The 19,102-nt window shown below is 41.0% G+C and overlaps 1 long non-coding RNA gene across 1 annotated transcript in view; it reads left to right on the top strand.

Moving 5' to 3' along the window:
• The window catches only part of LOC114225218 (uncharacterized), a 45,161-nt gene extending 31,226 nt beyond the window's left edge, over nucleotides 1-13,935 (top strand). The window contains exons 2-3 of the long non-coding RNA XR_003612519.2: nucleotides 13,004-13,166; nucleotides 13,767-13,935. This is a non-coding gene — a long non-coding RNA (uncharacterized LOC114225218). The remainder of the gene's footprint in view (nucleotides 1-13,003; nucleotides 13,167-13,766) is intronic.
• The last annotated feature ends 5,167 nt before the right edge of the window (nucleotides 13,936-19,102 follow it).

The raw sequence follows: 19,102 nt of genomic DNA, 5'->3' as shown, positions 1-19,102 counted from the left end.
CTCATCCTGAGGAGGCAGAGTCCTTCAGTTAGCCTTAGGAACATTTCACCTCGAACCATTCTCCTGGTCTGGTATGTGATCCAGTTATTTCATACCCATCCATCTCATGACCTTCATCTTTGCTTAGAGCAGCTTTAGACCTCCTCCTCAAAACCAGTTGCCCCCCTAAGGAATCTGACATTAATCCATGCAGGTGGGATTAATGCATGCAAAGGAACAGGCAGGCACTGCAAGATGGTGGGTTTCTAACAGGGATGTTTCCAATTAATCATCCTCATGTCTCAGATGGGGAGAGGGCAAAGAGCCACTGAGGGCATGTCAGCACAGGCTTGCTACATGGCTTCCAGTTAGCGGCAGGTGCTGTTTTATGAAAAGCCTGCGACCGGGATTCCACCTCCTTGTCAGTGAGTATGCAGCTGAGTTGAGTGTTTCTGGGTGTGCAAGTTCACAGGGTCATAACTGCGAACCTCTGTGCCCCTCTGCCACTCACTCAGGCTGCCGTCCAGAGATCAGTGGGTCTGCGTGAGAGCCTGCAGTTGGGCCTCAGCAGGATTTTGCTGGAGCACAGATTTGTGTCTAGGCAAAGGCAAAATCTGACTGCATTCGCTTTGATCCAGGCAGATGTGGAAGCAGGTGTGGAAACATCTGCCTTATGAGCCAGAGTTCTCCCTTATCATCCAGCTGAGGGCCAGGGATGATGGTGGACAGAGGAGATGCCTCCTGCTCAGGGCTGTTAGCTAGCTGAGTGACGCTTAAGCAAATGGCCTTTCGGCTCTTTTCATCTGATCTTGAGAGGAATTCCTTTACCAGGTTCCTGGTCGAGTAGAAGTGAGGTCAACACTCCAAATTAGATGACCAACAGAAGGTCATGGTCCAAGACATCCTAGCTCTCAGAGTTGCCTATGCCTGGGGACTGGCCCCATTAAAATTAGGATGTTTCTACTTTCCAGGCTACACTCTCTCTTTAGGGCCACATCTGCTACCGAACTGCTGGGCACCACCAGGTGGGCCTAGATGTCTTTTATTATAGAGGGAACCATATTGCTGAATTGTGTTTGTCAGGAAATGCCGAGCTTTTCTTCCCATACTAACAAATGATTGTAGCTTTTCTCATTCTGCAACCACATGACTGAGAGTACTTTACTGGAACTTCACTTCTTTAGAGCACCTTAGCTCTAACTAAGTCCTAGATGGCCAGCTCTGCCAGATTCCATCCACATCATTTATAAAATACTCCAAGTAAGCCATCAGATGTGGACCTTTGCTCAGCATTTGTTATAATCAGACATCCAGTTCTCTTCAGCTACTCAAGTTTGACCAAGATCTTGTCTTTTCATTCCCTATACCTTTCCTTTTTCATTTTCATTAATTTCTAGACTTTTAGCTTCAAATATGTTTAATGATTGGCCTATGATTGTAATATTGTTCAAAAATATTTTCTGCTTCTCTGTGGAGCAGAATTATACTTCCTCACCCTATTGTTGTCAGACCTGGTCATATAACTTTCTTTGGCTAATGAAATACTACCAGAGTGACACATGCTGCTTCTGAGCAGAAGGTCACGAAGGCTTTTGTGCGGCTTCACCATGTCTTTCTTCCTTTTCAGGGGACAACTGAAAACCAGTATTGCAATCATTGGATAGATCTCTTGTGGTTATTATTTTTAAGTGACACATCCAGTATTTTATACAGGGGGATAAGCTCTCAAGACCTAATTTAGTCCTGGTTCCTATTTTTCTCCCCCAACCCTGTCCCGAAGGCTCCTAATCTAGACACCATCCTGAAATGAGATAAGCTAATTGTGGGAAGGGGAAAGAGGGAGGCAAGAAGCAGAGGTGTTAGTAAAAATGTAGCTCCAGAGGATCGAGCCAGAAGTGAGAGTAGCTGATTACATTACAGTATGCGGGTTTCCCAAGTGCTATGTCTGGCAGCCCTCTTGCGCCAGCACAGAAGTAAAATCTGGTTAAAGGGTGAGCAAGGAACTTTGACAGTGCCCAAAGATTTCCCCAAGGCAGATGTTTTTGCTTCTTGGCAGCCTATTCCTGGAGGGGAAAGCAAAGAGATGGACTTAACTGTCATTTGGAATGACTCTGTCCCTGTGGTGAAATTGGCCAGCCAGGACCGGGAATGTATTGAGGCAGCTTCCTAGTTTGGTTCACTTCATTGCTCTGAGCATGTTTCTCTTTTATTATTGTGCTTTCCAATGCCCCAGTCTTCAGCTTTATCCAGCACAAAACAATTTGGGCACAGGCCCCAAAGAGGACTCCAACAGCGTGTATAAGAACTCCAGGTCCTGAAATTGACATGTTTCTCTTCCCGTCACCTCTATTCCCACACATTCATATGACATGAATTTGAAATGCCCTATTCATATAAAGACTCCACGCTGTTTCAAGCCATCCCAACAATGGGTAAAATGCATTTAACCTGTCCCTTTTAGTGCAAAAAGATAGAGCGTTGCTAAGCCACACTGCAATTAACTTTGTATGTTTCTCGTCACAACCACAGCCTGCCCACAGGATGAAAAGCCATTCCTGCTGACTGGGACTCTGTGTGAGTATGTGTGTTTAGGCACTTACTTAAAACATAACCACAGGCCAACGTGCCTTTATCGAAGCACATGGAGATCATTACTGCACTTGCATTTTGGGTTGAAAGGAAATACAGCAGTTAACCACCTGAAATCTCAATAGTAAAAGAACACCATGAAGTTCTACAACTGCGGGACAAAAGATTGCAAAATGTAGGTTCCGTTAAAAAATTAGGAAGTAAGTTATGTTACAAACTTGAGCAGTTTTGTCACAGTGATTAGTAGAGCTTATTATGTGTGACTAGAAGTGTCCATTTCTACAAAGAAATGGAGAAAAGAATTAGAAAAATATCAGTTGTTGTATCTTTGATCCCAACCCCACTGTATTCAGACAACGCAAACAGAATTTCTCACAAGCTTTCAGTATGTAAAAACAATGCATTTGTATTACTAATATTTTAGATTTGTGTTGATAGTCTTTTGCCAGCAGCAAAGGTGACCACCATTAAGAGTTCTGTCCCAACAGTTTTCCTCTTGATTAAGTGCTCCACCAGACTCATCTTCTTGGAGAAAATCCCATTCAGGTCCTGGAAAGATTAAAGCACCTTAAACTTTCATTCTAAATTCAGTTCCTCTGGGAAGTAGGTTGAGATCCAGAAGTCCTGAATGAAGCCAAATGCTTTGGGAGACAGCTTGGGTTGGCTTAAATTAAAGCTTGCTCTCTTGAGGGCCATAGACACCACAAACAAAGCTTTCTCTACTGTGTTCTGCTACTGTGTTCAATGCAGAGTAACTCTTTAAATGTTCCTAGGGTTTCCTAAATGGCCTAGAAATAAAGCTAACAGAAGAGGGCAATATATTTCAGTTAACTAACTTTAACAGTATACCCAAAGTTATTTCTTTTCAAATAGCTCATGAAAGGCCTTGGTCAGAATTTTGGTGGCAATAGAAATACTTGAACATTAATCCATCAGCTGTCCTTTAGGTCTCCAGACTGTAAGCACATTAAGAATGAAACACCACCCTGGATGCTATAACCTTTATAGGTCTGTATTTCTTTTCCACAAGAGAAAAAGAACAAAGTCACCACTCTCACAACAACTGGAAGAAAACTCGGTAGAAACTCGACACTTTTTCAATGAGAAATACTTGATGTCATATATTTTGTTTAATAAAGACTGAGTTGGTTGTACACTAAGCCAATTTAAGAATGTGATCTGTAACTCACAGACTTAATTACATGGAGAAAAAGTGAATGGGTTCATTAATGCTGTGAAAAGGAACAGTGACCTACCTGCCAAGTGGCAAGGTGGAAATAATTAATCTGGTCAATTAAAAAGAAACAGATAATTTAAAATGCAAAGCCTTCCAGGTGGTGCACTGAATTCTGCTATCTGGAATTGCAAATTCTTACTGTCAATTTTGGTTTTTCTCAGTACACTTTCCTTGTCCTTTTCTTTTTCTTTCTTCCATGGCTCAAATCTAATAGAAAAATCTTTCTACGCTATAAATCATGACCTGCTTCTTTATGTCTTATGTTCTAAAATATTTATTTATTCTAACATGTACTCTAGAAATGCTCCAGGGAATTAACAAGTCCCTAGAACCATCTCCAGGATTCCATTTTCTCTTTGTTAAGGGTCTGTTATGCCTTACTTTCCTTTCAAAATCGTTTGCCCTTTTTCTGGGGTTTTAATAATATTTTAAAAGTGCTAGAGCCTGAGCCACACTGTCTGGGATATCTAATCCCATTTATGATCCTATAACCTTGAAGCTTGCCACGGCCTGGCTGTCAGCACCAGATTCTAAATACATAGGGTAGTGCATTTGCTCCATGGAACCGGAAATTAGTCAAACAGTTACTTTTCTACAAACGTACATAATTCCTCTTGACATTTACAAGCAAGTAGTAGTTCTTAGACGTAGAGTCATCTCAAAACACCTCCGCTTGCAGCGAGTGGCTACCTGCAGCAAAGCGCCGGGGCAGGTATTTGTGCAGAGCAGCAGGCACTCGGCTCCCTGGCGCCCTCCCCACCCTCCCCACAGTCACCCAGCGCGCCCCCGCCTCACCGTCGCTGGAGAGACGCGGGGGAAAAAAAAAAAGACTCTGTTCCTAGCTTAATCCTTTTCAGCTGGTCCAAACTCAGTCCCAGGACAAATATTAATATCATGTTCATTTTAACCAAGGCAAAGCTTTATAAAAGCATCAAACAGCTCAAGGGAAGGCAGTTTTTACGGTGAGAGGCTGCCTGTAAATTTCTGGTTGCTAAGGAGGAAAAAAAAATCTCATCTAAAAAAACCAAATGCTGCCGTGGTGAAGTGCGATTTGAAAGTCTCTAGTTCCTAGGTGTTAGACTTGGCAAGTTGGAAATAGCGAGGGAGGTGAAAAGACGCTTTTCCTTGATGTGCTCAGACAAAGCAGTACATATTGTCAGCTCCACAGGAGGCGCGCGGCGGCCATATGTGCGTCGCCCAGCGAAATGGAATGAACAGCTGCTGCCAGGAATTCAATTCCTGGCAAAGAAGCAAACCCAAGTCCTCCTGTTTCCAAAATAAAAATCACCAGAGGGATTCCCCTTCCTGCAGTTCCAGCCAGTAGTTTTATAAAAGCATAAAACATCGCTGTATTGTGGTTTATAATAATCCCTTACATTTGTAGAGTATTTTACAGTTTACAAAGCGCTTTACATACATTATCTCATTTGAGCCTCGTAATAGCCCTGGAGAGTACAAAGCACAGATATTGTGAGTCACTTTTCACAGATGGAAAAAGGAAGGTTCAGAGTGTGATGAGGTGGTGAGCTGGGTGCCACAGCCCGGGTCTCCTCCCCCCTGGCCCACGACTGGCCATGCAGAGACCTCTTGGGGTTCTGCCAAGGGGGGGGGCATGTCTCAGGGACCCAGAGAAGGGACCATTTTTTGTGCAGTTGCAGTGAAGCTGCAACTTCAAATCGCTTTCTTTTGTGCAAGCATCCATTCACTCTGCCAAAGGACTTCTCTCGCACTTCCTGAAGCAGCAAGGGAGGCAAGTAGGTTGCAAGGGAGCAAAGGGGAGAAGAGAAAAGCTGCACACTGAATGTGAATTTCGTTTGCCCTTGATGGCAGTCAAAGCCACCACTTCATTTTAAGCATATACTGCAGAGATCAGCCAAGGTCATGCTGAGCTTCAGAACTGCAGGGAGGAAAAGAACGTAGATATTGTTCAGTCGTTCTCAGACACTGCCACCTCTGTACAACCCTTTGCAGAAAAAGAGGTTTTTCTCCTGGAACTGCCTGGCTTGTGCTCATTGTGAAAGCAGATTTACAGAAAGGATCTACAGAACTTTTTATACAGGAATCTCTCGAACCTTAGGAAATGGTGGAGTGCTGGTGCAGAATAGTCCCATCCTATAGGCTAGAGGACATGGTGGGTGCATGCTGGACGGGCTGTCATGGGCCACTTTCCTTCCGAAATAGAGAGCTGCTTTCTGGTAGAGACTTGGAGACTTCTTTAAAACAGACCGCGTTTCCTGATCAGGTCTCACTGGGCCCGCTACAATGCCTTTGGGATTTTGTGCTCTTTGGTTCTAGTTGCAGAATTTTGCATTAAAACTTTGCTGCTGGGGGAAAAAAAAAACAAAAACCATTGCTGCTGGAATCAAAATGCCAGGCTTATTGGCTTGCCAACTGTGTGAGCTTGAGCAAGTTTACTTAAGCTTTCTGTGGTGCCAGAGATGTGCCTTACCTGAAAATGTGGGACTATTAATAAAATCTGCTTCACGGGGTTATTGTAAGAATTAAATGATTATTATTTGTAGAGTGCTTAGAGCAGTGCCTGGTGTGAGGTGAACGTTCTCCCAGGCTCTGTTAAATCTAGTAAGGCTGTACTTTGGGCAGCAGCAGACCAGTTCCAGCTGACCCCTTCCTGCTCCCTGAAGATGTGCCACTTATGGAGAGTGGTTGGTGACATCCCTCCTTCCTGGGTCGGCTTTGACCCAGATGTACCTTCCCAAGGTCCTCCAGGGAGATGCACAAACCAAGGGGCACTTTGCCTCATTGATCTTTCATCTGCAAAGCAGTCAGGATTTGCAGGAACACAACACATTTTGGTTGACAGCATTTACATTGTTGGTGTCAAAGCAAAAATTGCATGGGCCAAAATTAAACATGCGAGGAAGACTTTATTCAAGGCTGTTGCACTAGGGAAGAGAGGCCAGAACTCAGTCTGAACTCAACTCCACCGCAACAAAGGGCGGTAAACTCTTCAAGCATTGGGGTTGAGAGAATGATCATCGGCCATCTGTGTTTGCTAACTGACTTGACCAAAAGAAAATTTTCGTATCTTTACGAGTTGTCGTTTTATAGCTTAGAGCAAGGTGCCTGCAGAAGTTAGGCTTTTACTCTCCCACAGGAACTGGGAGATGGGGGTGCTATTCTCCTTTGATGATTACATTTCCAAAGGCTTGTCAAGCTGAGGGAAATGTTAAGACCCTCTTTGTCATCAGTGTTTTAGAAATTGGATGGTGATTTGATGCAGAATGCCCATCCCACAGAATTCCTTTCGAAGGTGAACAGAAACAGTGCAGTTTCCCTATTAGGCCTTGACAGTGGGCCAGTTTCTGTTGGTTACCCAAGTGTCCAGTCTCAACACTTCTCTCTTTCAGAAGGCAGTGCTGCAGGAAGGAGAGAGCCTCATTTTACCTGCTCTCTTAAGCCCTCTGAGTCCTGGTCTCCTCCATAAGGCGATGTCCCTCCCTTGGACCAGAGATTGACACTCTGTCATTGAGTCCATCCAAGGTTCCATGGTTTTGAAAAGAACCATATAGTGAAGGGGAGCAGAATATGCCACCCCAAAACGTGCCACTTTGGCATGTGGATTATTTTGAGCTGAAAGCAATGAAGACCCAGCAGACTCAGGAAACACTTTTACCTCTTCCTTAACTGCCTAAAAGAATTAAGATAGGGGGCCTGGCCCAGAAAGAGAGCTATTACTGGAGATAACTTTTTATCTGACCTGTCTGTATGGCATGGCAAACATCTAATTTCATCTGCTCTTTTATCTTCCTGAGAACTGCCCTTCTCCCCTCTCAAGCCCCAGGCCCCTATCCTATTCCGTAGCTCAGGATGGCATATACAATTAGCTGACCTGCCTTTGAGTCTCATATTTTTATGGGGCTCCCATACAAATGATTAAATTTTTTTTTTCCTGTTAATCTGTCTTTTGTCAATTTGTTAGGCCAGCCAAAGAACCTAGAAGAGCTGAAGGGAAAACTTTTCCATCGCTTCAACAGTAGAGGAAAAGGCAGGACTTCAGCTAATTGGGGCTTTGCCCTGAATCTCAAAGGGGATGCCCTGTAAAGATATAGGCCTTCTCAGAAGAAGAAAACCCCTTATAGATTCCCACTCTCAACCTGGGTCATAACCAGCTCATTGGCCTTCATGTGCACACCCATTTCCTTTGTGAAAACTCAATTCCCATCCCTTCCCTGTGATTTGGTCTGCAGAAACCATCTGGGTCTTCACAAAATGATTAGTGATGCCCCCTGCTGTTTAAACCTCACAAAACAGCCAGGGAGGAGGGCTCCCTGTTGCCTGGGGAAGGGTAGTAGGCCTGAAGTCCACTGGTCAGATTGATTTTTCATTATTTCTACCACGGTGAGCTGCAAGAATGCTCATTCCTTCACCTCTTATGTTGTGTTTGCCAGTCTCACCCAGTGGCCATGTTAATTTTCAGGGATGATACAATGTAAATTGATATTGAGAAGTATTTCCCAAATTTGCAAGGTGTGATTCCTCTTCTCTCCCACCTTCTCCCCCTTCCCCCTTCCGCTTGAGGCTATAAGCCCCATTTTTGTGCACAAGGGTGTTTTGTTTCTTTTCTGCTCTGCCTTCAGTTGGGGGAGGGGAAGATTGCTGGAATGTTAAAGGAGCTATATTACCCCAGGGCCATCCCCCATCCTCCTCAGGCCTTTTGTATGTGGATGGGGTGGGAAGGTTGTCAGTTCTTGCTGTAGCCCATGGATTTTTGGAATCCAGAGTTATCCTTAAATCGTTGTATTTTAGCCACTTGAAGGAACCACTTTTGGCCTTAAAGCATCTGACCAGCAGAAGACCAAGTGTTAAGGGTCCACAGAGGTTTGAGCAAGATTCAGTAGCACACTGAGCTGCTTTGTTTTCGCCGCAGGCAGGCCAGATTGAGGACAACATGGAGCGCTCAGAGGAGCCAGAGTTCACACTCACCTTTGCCCCAGGCCAAGTCTTATAAGGGCCTCAACTGCTTTTCATGTTGGTTCTAAGAGGGTAGTATATTCGTAGAGCACCCACATAGAAAGAGTACTGAGACTCTGGACATTTGGGGGAAGAGACAAAAGGCACGCTGGGCGGCATCTGATGCGACACAGGCTCTGACCTGGAGTTTTTGAGGGCCAGAGGATGAATCCTTATGGAAAAGGCCCACAGGCTGCGTATGGGACATATAAGAAGACAAGACTCTCAAAGTGCTTTAGGCCATGATTAAGCATGTCAAAAATGTTGCAGCAATGTCAGAAAAGTATGCAGTAATATGAACAGCCTCATAAAAATGCCCAGCCAAAAACAGCTACGTCAATTTTAAAGCCCAGTGCAAAATGAAAATGCGGGGTCCTTTGTTCATAAATCACTAAGAATTTTAAAACAGTGACAGCAGAGGATTAAACCTAGCATGGGGACCCTTCTGTGTGCAGAGCCTTGTGTGACCACACAGCCACCCATAAAGTTGGCCCTGTGTCTCCATGAGAATTAATTCAAACGTGATTGGAGTAATTGGGTGAATCATCAGAACTTTCCTGCGTTCATTTTACGTAGCAATCAGAGAAAGAACTTGGCCTTCTCCACAGAGCTGTGATGCCAGCAGGGGAAACGTGTGGGGCGGACCTCCCTAGGGTCCAGTCTGAACAAAGGTGTCTTCAGTCTATGGTGGAGACTCTTTTCACTGTTCCTCTTCCTCCTTTTCTTTCAGAGGAGGGGGTCCTTATTTCAGGCTATCTGCCAGGATCTGTGTCTGGTCTGGAGTTGCCTTGGTTCTGTGAAAAGGTTCCCCTTACATGTGATTTCTTTCCCACCTCCCTTCTTCCTAAGCAAACACATAGCTCTTTAAAAGATTCTGAGGTTTGGGTTTTTTTTTTTTTTTTGGCAAGTTCTGTGGGCTTTTATTAGATGTACACTGTAATTCCAAACTGTGATTACATGATGTCTGGCTTTCCCTGAACTCGAATTTAATATCCTGAAAAATGGGAAGCTTTATTGCAAGGCTGAAGTACACCAGAAGTGGGGGACCTGGGGGTGAAGGCTTGAGGGTCTGCTGACTGCTTTCATTCCACCTCTTAAAATCTCTAGCTGGCTGTGCTTGATACTTGGTAACCTCGACTTTGCCTTTTAGATGGCCTTTTTCATCCTCTTGAATTTTGTTTATTACACAATGGTGGTAAACATTTTCTTTTTTTTTTTTTTTTTAAAGACAAATCATTCATAGCTCTACAACCTTGATACTCCAACTTGTTTTCACGTTTCTACCTTCTCTTATTGTCTGGATTCTATTTTTGATTGTTGCATTCACAATGGAGTTTTAACTTTTTGTTCTGCAGTTGCATTTTAATTCCTTTTATACTCATAAAGGTAAAATACATTTATAAACTTAATGAGGATGAATGAACAATAAAGCAAACAAGAAGCCTTAGAATTGCCTGCAAATGGAAACCAAAGCAATAATCATTTAGAAGCAGAGAGCCTAATAGAGCTGAAGTGATCTTGGCTGTTCCCTGGTTCTATGCCTTTATTTTACAGAAAAGGAAACTGAGACCCAAAGATTAAATGGGCTGCCACACAGCTCCTAGGGGCAGTCAGGACTAAGCAGGCTACAAATGACTTGTTTTGTTTATACACTGTGAATAGTTCTATTTCCACACTATTATCTTTCTATGGGAAATAAGTTCTTTGAATATCTGTCCTTCATTTGTGATATGAGGGAGTTGGAACAGATGCTCTTAAAAATCCTTCCAACTCAGAACTTGGAATTCAACTCAAAATGAACACAACTGGACCCTTGCCTAGTCAGCCCGAAGGTACTACTACGCACATATGAAAAATGTGGTAACAATTAGAACGTTCACTATTTTAGCTAGATGTGTTGTACCGCGGCTCACCAGATCCGTATGAAAACTTGACTGGATCTGAGACTGAAGTGTGCTGGCACATTCCAGACTGCTCCACAGGCCGGCGGTCTCATTTTAAAATTACTAATTGAGAGAAAAGCCACAGGATCTTAAGCAAACAGAGGAAAGGGCGATCCTGTTCTGAGTGCAGTAACCACCCCTTCGGCCTTTCAGAGCACTTTTCAAGCAGAGCGAGGCCCCCTCTACTGGTGGGATTCATCATCCACCAAAAAGTCAGTTTGTTGGTTTCCCACAAACTTGTTAGGTTTGTGGGAAATGGGGAAAAAAATCATAGAATCAGAACAGATTAGAATTGTAAGGAAATGTGAATACCTAAATCTCAGCTTTTCAAACTATAGAAATGATCCCTGAAAGCAAAGTATTTAAATCTCAGTTTTTCAACCAAGGAAACCGAGATCTAGAACATTTAAGCTTTTTTGGTCATAAATTTGTTAGGCAACATTCTACTGAGGAAATTTTCACAGTAGGTGGCAAAATTCTCTGTATTAAAGTGTGAAGTTAGCTTTTGGAAAATAGAAGCCCTTGACAAATACTGAGTCAATTATGGGTAAAAAACCCATTTTTGCTCAGTGGAGAGTAGGGTTCTTCCACACCCTCACACGGAGTTCTGTGCTCCATTTGTCTAAACTAAGTTTTCTTAAACTCTCGTCATTCAAGTACTACTGACATGCTTCTTGACACAGCTAAGTACTTACTGTGTCTTATTATTTAATATTTTTCTTTCAGTCAAGTAATTTTTTTATTTTAGCCGCATCTCATGCAATAGAATTCATGAAATTTCAGGTTTGATGTGTCGTGTGTGTGTATACAAATATAATAAAATAAGTATATGGCTATTAAAAAAATGTTCTTCTGTGTGCGAGCTAAATTCAGCTCATTTAATTATCGCATGCGTTTACCATGCTTTAGGAGATACTCAGGTAAATATACTTCATGTTTAAGTCATGTAAATATAGTAGTCAGAATTTCAGCTTTCCATCAAAGGCAAGTTTTTTTATTTTCTTTCTTCGCCTGGCCTCTCCCTCATGCCTTCCCCTCTGTCATGAATCTTCCTTCATTCCCCTTTCCATTCTCTCAAAGTTCTTTGGTTCAATATTCATATTTCCTTTTCCCCAGTGAGGTGAGGAAAACTTTACCTCTCTGTAGCCCACTGGGGACCGTGCCTCATTTGATACTGAACTCCAGGAAAACCATATTGAAACAAACTGGTAATTGACAGAAGGAATAAAAAGACCTTTATATTCATGTCTTTTTCTAGGAATTGGGACTTGAGGAATATTGAAAAGTGATGTTATTTCTATTTCATCCTTAGAGTCAGCCTTCTCCGAGGAAATGGCACATAAACACAGAAAGTCCAATTTATAAAAACAAATTTAATAAATTATTCCTTGAGGAATATAATGGAGAGTCTGTTTTTGTCCGGGCACTGTGAAAGCTGGACTACCTGTAGGGGAGGATGGGGATGAGAAAAAGGCTGATCTTCATGAAATCTTTTCCCTTATTAAACATTCCTGTGTGATTAATTCAAGCTTTGTTTCCTCAGTAATAAAGGCGACCATTATGCATTTGTTGCTGGGTGAATACACTCAATCCCCAGCTAGGTATAGCTTGGTACCATTGTGAAGCCCCAGTTATTTACAGTGGATTATTTGTATTGAAGCCGATCCATAGAAGATCTCAATTTTGAAACCTCTTGTCATTAATACTTTATTTTCTTTGTTTTAATTTTGTATATCATTTCTCTTGACCCTTAATGAAAAGTAAATAAATAGCCTTTTGACACAAAATTTCTATTTTTAAACAACTTTAGACCTAAAGACCGCGGAAGGAGTTGCTTCGAATACCAGCTGTTTTATAAGCAGTTCACTACATAAAATTATATAGAAAACTCTTCTTCCAAAGGAAAAAAAAAATCAGTGACGGAATTCTTATTTTGGTAACATTTGCAAAGTAATTTCAGAATCACATGGAAAGTTTACAGAAAATAGGAGAACCCACATAAATAAAAACAAAAGCTACAGCAATGTAATTCTATATACCTTCTCATTCTGGGAAAATTTAAGCATTATTCAATCCTAATAACAGTTGATCTTAAGAACGTTAATTCAAGACTCCAGAACCCACAGGGAGGAATGGGTGCTCTGCATTTACTGTGGCTCCCCAAAAAGGTCCTTTCTGATGGCAAACAGATGGAAACCCCGTAGAGAGGCAGATTTCCGCTATAGCTGAAACCAGTGACTGGAGTTTCAGGTTTCATAGAAGGATTTCGCTTTGCTTTTTGTAGGTCCAAAGATGGCAAGAGGAGGCAATAAATTCTGTCTGAGAACCTCTCCTGGTAGATGTTTAAAGAGATTATATGAGTAAATCAACTGTCCCAATCCCCCCATGTGATATGGACCATCCGGTTTGAATTTGAATTTTCTTCATCTTTCTTCTAGAGAACTGATGTAAGCCAACAACTCAGAATAAGTTGGGCCTGATGGGTGGAATGCCGTGCTGTGGGAATTATCAAAAACTAAAGTATTTATTTTTTATGAAGCTTTTCCTATAACCAGGTTTATGACTGGAAAGGGCCAAGGCTGAAATACATGGATTAGCATTTCTCACTGGAAAAAAGATTAGGTTGCCTCACTTTAAAACTTAGGTTTACTATACGTGAATAAATGCTGCCATTGTTTTCATTTTCATTTTTATTCTTCTATTATTATTGAGCTTTTGCTGAAACAACCTTATATGAATGTGGAGGAAGTTCTAAAATTGAGGAATATATTTTCTGTATGAGTCACGATATGCATTGGTGTTTATCTTGTGGTTCTGCCAACAGTGAGCAAGCCTTGGACTTAGGGCAGCTTTTTGGGGTAGAGCGGTTTGATTCTGCATTTATTTCTACATAAGTGAATGCTCTTCCAAGAATAGCATTACCAATCTCATGAGTAGCTGCTATAATTTTCAAAAGACTGCATGAACATTTAATAATAATGAAGGCAATTTTCAGGCAATGTCTTTCCAAAGGTCAACTAACTTTGTCTTATTCACTGGTATCTAAGGATTGATGCTGGGTCTCAAGGACGACTGGATGACTAAAGTGTTGGCACCATGCATAAAAATTCATCACCTCCTGGATAACACTCAAAATTGTGTGACCTAAGTATGGCCAGTGTTGTCGGGGTGCTTTTAGGTACAAGTAACAAAAAAATCTGGCTCAAGCACGTTTAAACAATAAGGTAATTTGTTTTTTCCATTCTATAGGAGAACCAGAGGTAGGTCAGGTTCTAAAGAAGGTAATATAGTGGCTCAAAGATATAATAAAAGACTCCAGTTCCCCCCCCCCCCGCCCCTTTAAGCTTAGGTTAGTTTCTGTCATGGTCATAAGATGGTGGCAGCAGATTCAGATCAGACATGCCCAGAAGAAGAGAGTCCTTCTTATATCTTTTTTTTTTTTTTTTTTTAAGGAAACTTTCTCAGCAGCCCTTCAAGAGACTTCTCATGCCTTAGTAAAGATTGGACCACATATTTATCCTGAAATTAATCAGGGAAAAGGAGGATTACAACAATGGACTTAGACCAGTGATTATCAACCTTGGCTGCATTTTGAGAAAAATACTGATACCTGGGTCCCACCTCTAGAGATCCTGGGATGCAGCCTGGGGCACAAAGAGTTCTAAAAGCTCCCCAGGTGATTTTAATGTGTGGCAAAGCATTTGAGAACCATAAATTTAGACCAAATATCTGGAGGGTAGAGGTAGGAAATGAATATTGGATTATAAATTACCATAGCCACTAAATATTATTGTATTTTCAATGTAAATCTTAAAAGATGTATGTGCATATATAAATGCACACATGGGATTTGGAGTCAGGTTTGGAGGAATCCATATTTTATAGGGAGACCAGATGAATGTGGTCCATATTGGGAAGACAAATTTGGATACATCCAAAGCCAATCAAAGCCATTTATGAGCATGGTTATAATAATGCATATATAGGGTGACTTTTGACTTTAGCAGAGTGTAATAAATTAAGAAGTGATGACAGTAAAGGATACTTAAGAGTCTTTGAAGGAAAAAAGTATGAGAATACTCTTAAATTCTGGAAACTCTCTTTAAAAAAATTTCCACTGTCAAAGAGCTTCTAGATAACTTCAGTATTTTTCACATTCCCTCTATGAAAGCCAAAGATTTCTTAAGAATTCTTGAATGCATGATATTAAATTTTAAAAAAAGGGGGAACCTGGGTGGCTCAGTTGGTTAAGCAGCTGCCTTTGGTGCAGGTCATGATCCTGGGGTCCTGGGATCGAGTCCCTGCATAGAGTTCCCTGCTCCACAGGCAGTCTGCTTCTCCCTCTGCTCCTCCCCCTTGCTCATGCTTTTGGCCTCTCTCTCAAATAAATAAAATCTTTTAAATTAAAAAAAAAAGATTTCAGGGTGCAGTTGGTTAGGCTTCTGACTCTTGGTTTCAGCTCAGGTCCTGATCACAGGGTCATGAGATCGAGTCCCAAGTTGGGCTCCAGGCTAAGGGCAGAGTCTGCTAAAGTTTCTCTCTCCCTCTCCTTCTGCCTCCTCCTGCCTCACGAGCTCTCTGAAGTAAATAAATAAATCTTAAAAAAATAAAACAAGAATAAAAAAAATATTTCACTATAACATGGATGGATCTAGAGGGTATAATGCTAAGTGAAATAAGTCAGTCAGAGAAAGACAACTACCATATAATTTCACTCATATGTGGAATTTAAGAAACAAAACAAACGAACAAAGAAAAAAGAGACTTAAAAAAACTAAACAAACCCAAATTCTTAAATACAGAGAACAAATGGATGGTTGCCAGAGGAAAGGAGGGTGGGGGATGGATGAAATAGGTGAAGGGGATTAAGAGTGTACTTATCATGATGAGCACTGAGTAATGTATGGAATTGTTGAATCACTCTATTGTACACCTGAAACTAATATAACACTGTATGTTACTTACATTGGAATTAAAAAAAAAATAAAAACAAAAAAGGTTTCACTAGTTTAAAAGTTATACAAATACCCCAGACAGAATGCCTTAAAAAAATTCAGATGCCCTGACTTTTTCCAATTATCCATTTTTTTTTTATCATTTCTTTAGGCTGGATATCCAGGTCATTTTATTCTCATATAGACTGTGCCCCACCGCACGCCACCCCCATGGTGGCCAGCATGCAGCTTTCACGTGGTCACTGTCATATTTGCACGTATAGAACAGGGCTTCTCCACCTTGGCTACACATTAGAATCATCTGGGGGGACTTTTTAAAGACTGACCCCTCCCTCCCACTGCCATCCCCATAAGTTGAAACCAAATCTTCAGGGGTTAGGGCCTAGGCATCTCTATTTTTGAAAAGTTTAACTGGCTGATTCTGACACAGAGTGAGGACTGAGAGGTATTAGTACAAAGGGAAAAAGGGAGGTAGATAACAGGGACATAATCTGTTCTCTCGTTCTTAGCTTGCTTTTAATTTTTCCTCACCCAAATCGAAGCTAATCTGAGTGAGCAATCTTGTGGGAGAGTGTAAGTAAGCCCTTAAGGTCTTGGGTCAAATGGGTTTTGCAAGTAAAGGTAGAGCTTTATGGAGCCTCGGAAGACTCTGGTAACACTCTGTAAATACCTGTGGAAGCAGCTGGCCCTCTACTGTGATTTCTGAGTAAGTACGTCATACATATAGCCCTTTGCACTTGAGGTGCAGAGTAGCCTCATGACAGCTGTTTTTGCTGTGGTTGGTGGCTGGAGACCATGATGGAGAGAAGACAATCACTAACCTGAAGAAGGATCATAAAGAGTGATTTTTTTTAAAGAGCTGATGAAACAACAGGTGGGTCAATAATCTTCATGCCCAACCCAGATTGTACCACAGCTAAATCTGCGCCCGCTGTAAACAACATGTGCTGCGCGCTCGAGTCCCCTCCAGCACATTCTGGAAACTAGAATATAATTTAGGCTGGCGCAGGAATATGTTCGCTGAGTGTACTTTGGGGAAAGCTTATTATACGACGAATGAAATAATCAGCAGCGACACTAGTAGTGAAAGTCATAGTTCTGGAAAAAGAAACACTTGGCATTGATAGTGTGTCAGAATAATTTGGAAAAAAAAAAAAAAAAACCTAAGAGGTGGACGGTGGTGAAGTAGAGAGAGCACTGGATCGGAGCCAGTAGTCCTGGGTTCTGATTCTGGCTTTGCCACTGTTTGGCTCTGTGATTTGGGCAAGTCATAGTATTCTCCGCGAGCCTCAGTTTTAAGATTTAAGAGATGAGCTAGTCCAAGCCCTGGACTCACTGTTGCAGATGCATTCCACATTTTTATCATAATACCCAATCTGTAATTTAAAAAATCTATTAAGTCATATCTACAAACGTCACAGAAGGATCCATTTATGATTTTCCATTTTAGATTCCACATGATTATTTCTAGAATAATTTTACAGTTTTGCCAACCATTTCATTATCGATCTTCCATCCACTGTCAGAAAAATAGTCTCTTTAGTTTCTGAAAAGGACTAATAACTATTTGCAGCATCTTGGTCAAATCATGCATAGCTGACCTTTGTTCTTTGGCATGTTGTCAAAACACTTTAAATGTAATGAATCGGTACAAGAACAAAAGACCAGTACACAAAAATGCTGTATTAACTAAAGAAAAAGTTTTACCTTTCTAGTAGATAACACAGAACGTGGATATGTGGTATTGCCCTTGTAATAGGATCTTTTTTTTTTTTTTGTAATAGGATCTTCTTTTTGGAAAACTGTTATGATTCAATTCATGAAGCTTTCTTTCGCTTTACAATATTAGGATCTCTTGCTCTAAATATAGTATTTCTTGACTCAACAATGGACTAAACCTTTTATTCCCCAAAGTGTATATTCTTCTTTCCATATCCGAAGTGCTTAAACTCTAGGGCATGGCTTTGTCAAATTTGGACTAATTCGGACCAAGAGGTTGAGACTTCACAGAATAGCTTCTGACCTTATGCAGCAGAGACAGAAACACAAACCAGCCGGTAGTTTCCTGGTGAATCTTGACAAGCTCTTCAAGACTCTGTGGACACTTTGTAGACATACTTTTTACAGCAGTTGCCAGGAGTGCTGGTAAAACCTTTAGTAATGTGTCTTTTCTCTGAAGCATTTGCCTCTGTACTAAAATAACTGGAAACATAATACTAGCAATAAATGCTTTCTCACAAACCTTATTAAGGTCCTGTTTGCACAGTACAGTTTTAGCCATTTGTTGTTTTGAACTGAGAGATCCAGTCAATGATAATGATGTGTTTAATTTCACAAATGTGCAAATTTCACTTTGGAACAAGGACTTGGACTCAGTTTACATGTCCACCTAATAATATTACAATCAAGTTATCAGCAGGTCCTGTTAAACTAACAAATGCCTATCTTTATTCTAGAAATGTACACAGAACTCTCTATTGTCTGAACATTTTTCCCTATGAGGGCAATTCCTTTTCTAATATAAACACATTATGATGTTGTAGACAAGATTTCAATATGTGATAGGTCAATCTTGGCCCAAATCCAAGGGAGCTGATTTTATTAAACCACCAAAAGAACCCTGATTTCTTGTGAACTCAAGTGTAAAGCAATCACCTTGTAAAGACTCACTCTCCCCCCTCCCCAAGGGTAATATAAAACAAGACCACACTGTACCTATGATTAATTAATTAATTACCTCTGGCTAATGCCTGGCTCTATTTTTCAATATAAAATGATTGTGGCTACAGAAAAGAAAGTCTCCTCTAGAGTTAAGAGTATATTTAATTCCCAATGTCACAGAACATTAAAAAAATATTGTACTCTTTAAAATTTCAGTCACTGTTTTTCTATTGAGGTCAAAGAGAAAAAGATAAGTATTACTGCAAATATACAAAAAAAGCTCACAGCATTCTGCAAATTATATAGATCCAGTGCTTTTGGTTAGGTCCTCTTAAAATCTTCTCTGGCTTTACCAATTTGAGAGTCACTTTTTATTGATAAGTGTTATCTCAATTTGCAAAAATGCATGGTTAAATGGTTTCTAAAGTCCCTGTGATAATCACAGTGCTACTTACCTAACACTTATTGCTAAAAGTTTGGTACGCATCTTTTATACCTGCTTGTGGTTTCAACTACCAGCTATCAGAGAAGTATTATAATTGACAAAAGAGAGAAAAATAAAAGATAAAAAAGAGCAAGAAAAGGAGGGCAGTAAGGCAGATAGATTTTTCATTTCTTATCTTGTGATACATTCTGTAGCAGTAAACACTACTATCTCTTAAATAGACCCTTTGAAGGCAGAAAAAGAAAACACTCCAAGAGAAAGCTTTATAAACTGGAGATTGTCTTCCTCTTCACTGTGGCTTTGTCCTTTTGGAAAGTCTGCA

Source organism: Eumetopias jubatus, unplaced genomic scaffold (assembly GCF_037043125.1).
Source record: "Eumetopias jubatus isolate StellerSeaLion01/CBP00866 unplaced genomic scaffold, mEumJub1_p1.0 scaffold_3, whole genome shotgun sequence".
In the NCBI taxonomy this organism is placed as follows: Eukaryota; Metazoa; Chordata; class Mammalia; order Carnivora; family Otariidae; genus Eumetopias; species Eumetopias jubatus.
The sequence above is the reverse complement of the archived record's forward strand: the minus strand, read 5'-3'. Positions and strand labels throughout refer to the sequence as shown.